Raw genomic sequence first — 6,633 nt, forward strand, 5'->3', positions numbered from 1 at the left:
TCACAGGGTGTCTGTTGTGGGGAGAGGAAGGGAAAGGAGATTGCAAGCCGCTTCAAGACTCCTTCGGGTAGAGAAAAGCAGGGTATAAAAACAACTCTTCTTCTCCTGCTCCTTCTTCTTCTTTTCTCCTTTGTGAAACTAACTACTTCAGGTTTTCTGCCAAGCTAACTCTTTCCGACATCTGGAATTTTGGCTGTTACATACAAAGTATTAAAGCATTGGCTGTTGCATACAAAGCCCTTCATGGTCTTGAACTGCCATATTTGCGAGACCGCCTCTCCCACTCTTTGCCACCACGACAGCTTCGCTCATCTGAGTGGGGTCTTCTGCAGGTGCCAACCAGCAAATGGGCAAAATCAACAACCGCCCATAACTGCGCCTTCTCCGTTGTGGCCCCCGCCCTAAGGAATGGCCTGCCAGGAAGGCTTCTACTCTCCTGGCTTTCCACAAACTATCCAAAACAATGATTCAAGAGAGTTTTTCTACGCATGCAATAGAGTACTAAATGACTCACAAAATTACTTGGATAAATGATTGGGGACTGTGGGCTATTGTACTGTGTTCAGGATCCTGCTATGTAATTTTTGAATCATTTAATGGGTCATGCTAAGATAGTTTTACTTGAATCCTGTTTTTAGACATCTGATTGGTTCTACAGCCCTAATCCTATTGTGTGGTTTATTGAACGCTCCATCTTGTTGATTGTATTGACTCATTCTGTGTAATCTGCCTTGAGTCCAGGCAAACTATAAACAACAAATAAATAATATCCGGCTGAGGCTTCTCATCTCCCCAAGCCCCACCCTCTCCAAGGCTCAACCCCCAAATCTCCAGGAACTTGTCAACCTGTAAATGGCAATGCTAGGAAGGCCTGGGCCCTATTGGACCTCCCTCAAAGGCCTAAGGACCCTGTCTGCTCCCATTGCCTTTCACTTACAGAAACCCAGTATGAAGTGTTGTGGGTGCCTAGCAACAGCAACTGCGGCAATCCATTTCTTAAAGCTACAGGTGCTCGTTTTATCATTTTTTTAAAAACCCATACATTTTTTCCTAATATAGTTCACATTTTTATGCAACCCTGGGAATTCTTCAGCTTGTAGAAAGATCTGTCTTCCCCTTCACAGCTCCAGTCACCACAATTGGGTATGCTCAGGTTTGGCCAACTTCTCTATTAGAATATGTGATTTATTTTATTAAAACATGTATGTCTCGTTTTCCTTGCGGTTCAAGTCAACTTACAGTAATACTTAGATACATTTTCAGCTGGAACCATAAATAACATAGCAAGCTACGCATCTATCCCCCCTTGCCCTCTTAAAAGATGCCTGCCATTCAAAAGTCCGCAAAAGCTCCGGCAAACAAGTAGGCCGGGGGCAGTTCCTCCGAGAGATCTCCAAGGAGGGGCCCCACTCACCTCTTCAGGGAGCCCTGCTAAATGGTGCAGCTTAGATGGGTTGTGTGTCAAAATATCAGCTTTTTGGTTATTGTCAGAATGCTTCTGAGTTCTCTTGTGTAGGAGAGGTGTACAAACCTCCCAATTAAAGGAGGAAGAAATCTAATAAACAGAGAAACAGCATCAGTCCCTAGGTTTCAACATCTGGATGTGGTTTCCTTCCTTACCCATGTTTCAGGCATGTTTTTGGAGTTGCAACTGCTTCAGTGGCTGTGAGGGGAGGTCTGTTCTAGGAAAGAGGGGGTGGAGAGCGTTCCTCCCTTCAAAGACCCCGGTCACATGGAGATTTTGCCATGCGAAAGGCACGAATGTCGGGCGGATTTTCGGGGCACAATCACACCACAACATCTGGGAAGCGTAGCACACCCGTGGCGTCCCGCCGAAGATGCGGAGTTAAAAGGTACCAAGGAAAGTGCACCAGTTTGGTGTAGTGGTTAAGTGCGAGGACTCTAATCTGGGAGAACCGGGTTTGATTCCCCACTCCTCCACTTGCACCTGGCTGGATGACCTTGGGTCAGTCACAAGCTCTGGCACAGCTGTTCTTGAAAAAGATCCGTTTGTGTCAGAGTTCTCTCAGCCCCACCCACCTCACAGGGTGTCTGTTGTGGGGAGGGGAAGGGATAGGAGTTTGTAAGCCGCTCTGAGACTCCAAGTGAAGGGCGGGATATAAATCCAATCTCTTCTCTTCTTCGTCTAGTATCCAGAAAATGTGCGGCACAGGCAGGCGTCTGATCGCGGGAGCGCTAGTATCCCGTGGCATCCGGCGCCCATCCACATCCCGTCGCAAACCGTACGTTTTTCGTAAGCGCATGTGCACAAACACAACACTGAAAGCAGTGCTGCTCCGCGGAACTGCGCATGCGCACAAACGCGAAACGCTTGTGTGATCTTTGTCACGCTGCAGCATCACTGTGTGATCACCAGCTAATAGCCTAAGCATGGAGATTCGGGGGACTGTGTGATCGGGCTACCGCGCTTTATTTTGCTCTGGGGTGAACAGCCACGCCTCCCCCCCCCCCCCCCCCCCCCCGTGTTATCTGTCCTGTGTGACCGGGGCCAAAGTAGACTTTTCTTCCGACTACACTGTTAAAGGAGGATGACAGGGATGTGGGGTGGGGAAACTTTCCAGTACTTTCTTTTTCTGCCAAAGCATTTCCATCTCTAAAGATTTCTCGTTTCGTAAATTTAATAGTGAATGGCGTGTCATTGCCAATACAACATTAGGGCAGCATGGCAGTTTCCAAACTGTAATGAGTGTTGTTTAGGTAAGATGTTGGCTACCATTTGGGGGTTGTCAATTTTATTTCCTTCTGTGCACAACAGCTAGTAAAGGGTTAAGAAGCAGAGAGTGCTGCAGTTCCTAGACAGGAGACAAAAAAGGAGGAAAGAAATACTGAAGTCCTCTAACTTCCTCTTTTTGTGATCTGGCTTTGCTTGCAGGAGAGCTGGAGGATTGGGGCTTCAGAAGCCCAACTGGGGAGTGCCGGGGTGGGTAAAGGGAAGCGGGGCAGGGAGGGAAAATGGCCCTGGGTTGGACTGCCTGGCAAAGAGGTCTCTATGGGTCCCACGTCAGAGCAAGGCCAGGAAGAAGGTCAGGCTGGCCTCTAGTACAGTGGAAAATTATTCCGTTTGGCATTGTTTGCAAAAAGCCAGGAAACTGGGAGCCTTCCTAACCCCATCAGGCAGGCCATTCCATGAGGTCGGTTCAGTCAAAGACCCCCAAGTCCTGACTCGGCTGAAGGATCTTTGTTGGAAGGGCTGCAGCAAACAAAATTACAAAACCCTGGAGGGTGACTGCTCACACCCCTGTTTGGTAGGCTGCCACCAGTCCTTTTTGACTATCCCAGTGATTACATTAGTCCCATTCAGGGCCTAAACCGGAAAGTCAGCCCTGCGAGGTAGTCCTGTGGAACGAGTTTCCAACAAAAGCAATTATTTGGGTATGCGGTCACTCGGTCAAAACCACTGGATTTATATATTTCTTTATAAGTTCAATTTATACCCCGCACTCCCTGCTACGCGAGCTCAGGACGGCTTACAAAGAGGCACAAGCCAATATAAAACATTTAAAACCATTTAAAATCACTACAGTACAGTAACATTAATATTAACAAAAGTGCTCTAGATGTTCTACCATGATATTCCACAGATGGCATATTACAACTACTCTATTACACTGCTCTACCTACTCAGCATCATCTGTTCTGGGAAACGCTGATGTTCCTTCTTCCAGGGCCGGGTTATGATGGAACAGTAGTGATGGTAGTGGCGGCTCCTACTCATACGCCTGGCGGAAGAACTCCGTCTTACAGGCCCTGCGGAACTGTGCAAGGTCCCGTAGGGCCCGGATCTATTCCATTGTCCAGACGTGATGTAGGCACATAGCCGGGCGACGCTCTAGCAATGGTACCATCGAGTTTCCAGCCCCATTACCAGAGCGTCGCCCAGCTATGTGCCTACGTCACGTCAGAATAGTGCAGCGCCTATGTTACAAGCAAGAATCTTCCGGCGGGGAAGCATGTGTCCCCCGCCGGTTCGTAGGTAGGTACTTGGCAACCCTAATTTGGAGAAAAAATATCCTTGAGTTTGCCTCTGTCATTTCTCCAAAGCAGCCATTTTATCCAGGGAAACTGATCTCCGTCACCTGGACAACAGCTGTAATTGTGGGTGACCTCCAGCCCTCACCTTGAGGCTAATACGAAAACTGAGGGTCATAGTGTCAGGAGAATATACAAAAATATATAGCACGGTGTACAATAAATATATGTTTATAGTAGAACCATTTGTGCTTTATTCTTTTTCTTTGTTGTATTTTTCAATACTAGTTATCTAAATATTAGTATCAAATATTGTCAAAAATATATTTCACCCAAGCAGGGCTACTTTTGGGCAGGAACGCACAGGAACGAAGTTCCGGCTGGCTCCCAAGTTGACCTCGCCCAGCAGGAACTCATTAGCATAATAGGCCACACCCAACAGCAGAAACTCATTAGGATTGGCTACATTAGGGGTGTGTGGCCTAACATGCAAAGGAGTTCCTACAAAAAAAAGCCCTGGGTTTTGACAACAAACAAGGTAAACAGAATAAGAAGGGAAAGGTGGGTGTGGCTGGATGACATGGGGTAACATGGGGGTGTGGCCTAATGTGCTAATGAGCGGTGCTGTCAGGGGCCGCCTCCCTGGTCACAGGCAGCTGTTGGTAGGCTTGGACAAGGTCGAATTTTGCAAACACCTTTCCCCCTCCCAGGGACGCCAGGACATGGCTGATAACTGGGACGGGGTATGAATGCTGCTGCAAGGCACGGTTTATCGTACACTTATAGTCTGCGCATATACGCACGGAGCTGTCTGACTTAACAGGCGTGACTATAGGAGTTTCCCATTTGCTAAATGGGACTGGTTCCAACACTCCCTGGGCAATGAGCTTGTCCAGCTCGGCTTCGATCTTTGGCCTAAGCGGAATAGGCACCTTCCGGTATTTCAAACGGATTGGGGTCACAGAGGGATCGAGCTCAAAAGACACTGGGGGCCCCTTGTACCTTCCAAGACCACCCCCGAACACATCAGGAAAATCTTTATACAGTACAGACCATTTATTTTCCGATACTGCGTTCACACCGGTAATTGCTATACCTAGTGGTTCAAACCACTCTAATCCGAGTAAGTTCACTCGGTTTCCCTCAGCAATTAGACAAGACAGCTCAGCACACTTGCCCTTAAATTCAACCGTAAAGGTATCCCTCCCCGCCAGAGGAATGCGCTTCCCCTGAAAATAGGACACCTGGGTATCTGCGGCTTTCAAACGCCGCCGGCTTCTGGTCGCGAACAGCTGCTGCCACTTGTGGGATGACAGGACGGTCACGGATGATCCCGAGTCGACCTCCATACAACAGGGAACTCTGTCGAGGCTGACGGTCACGTGGATCTTCCCCATTCCTCCAACGCGGCGAACCGAAGGCTTGGCTGACAGGCTCGAGGTCATCTGGCAGCTGTCCTCACGGTGTGCTGCTCGTGAACGTTGATTCCGGGTGATGCTGTTGGCGTGGAACCTTTGGGTGCCCTGCAAACACGAGCGATGTGGCCCTTCTTACCGCACGTTCGGCAGTTGACATCCTTGGCCCAGCATTGCTCTTGAAGGTGCTTCCCGCCACAACCGGTGCAGGCCGGGCTGACCAAAGTCTTCACTGCGGTCCGCTTGTTCGTTTGCCCTTTTACGATGCAGACGTCACTTTGTCTGCCCTCGCACTCACTGTCGGCCCCCTGGTGGTGGACGCGCAGCTCGGCCACCGCCAAACGCTGACGCACCTCTCGGGTCGCCACATACTCTGCCACCGATTCGTTGGAAGCCTGACCCCTCTTGTAGAAGGCATGCCGGCACGCAATCTCCAATGGCTGCGGGGAGAAATGCGCCTGGAGCTTCTCGGTCAGGTCCTTGAACGAAACGTTCTTAATGTCCGCTGGCGCCACCAGGGACCGGGCAATATCAAACACGCTCTTACCACAAGAGCTCAGGAGGGCTGCCCGCTTCTTCGCCTCCGTCGTGATATCATGCGCCTTGAGGTGGAAACTGAACCTGGACAGGTAGGCTTCCCAGTCCTCGGTCGCTGGTTCGAATGGCTCGAACTTCGGGCTATTGGCCATCTGTGCAATCGCTGCCACCGGAGCTGGTGGTGCCTATTGCTGATCGGCCACGGCGAGCTGCTGCTCGTTGTTGTCTGTTGTGATGGGTCAAGCGGGGCTGCCTACCCGCACTAGAATCCCACCTTCATCGCCAATTGTTAAGTCCTGAGCTTAACAAATAGTCGGAGAGTGATTTCAGCCAAATACTCAAGTTTATTCTCTTCACGATCAGTTCTCCAACACGGTACAACATCTGATAGCCCGAACAGTTTGCCCATTGAAACTGCTCAGTTCCTCCCCTCCTTAAATCCCACCCTCCCAGGCTCCACCCCTGAAATGTCCAGGGATTTCCCAACCTGGAGTTGGCAACCCTATTTCCTTCCCCCAAAACCTACCTGTCTCTGCCTCTCTGTCTTCAGCTTTCTCTCTCCACCCCCCTCCCCCACAGCCTCTAAGTAGGAAAATTACAGTCTTTCTCCACAGTGGGTACCAAAGCAGCTTACATTATTCTCTCCTCCTCTTTCTCTGCACAACAACCCTGTGAGGTTGGTTAGGCTGAA

The sequence above is a fragment of the Gekko japonicus genome, unplaced genomic scaffold (genome assembly GCF_001447785.1).
Source record: "Gekko japonicus isolate JY-2015 unplaced genomic scaffold, Gekko_japonicus_V1.1 scaffold1214, whole genome shotgun sequence".
Lineage (NCBI taxonomy): Eukaryota > Metazoa > Chordata > Lepidosauria > Squamata > Gekkonidae > Gekko > Gekko japonicus.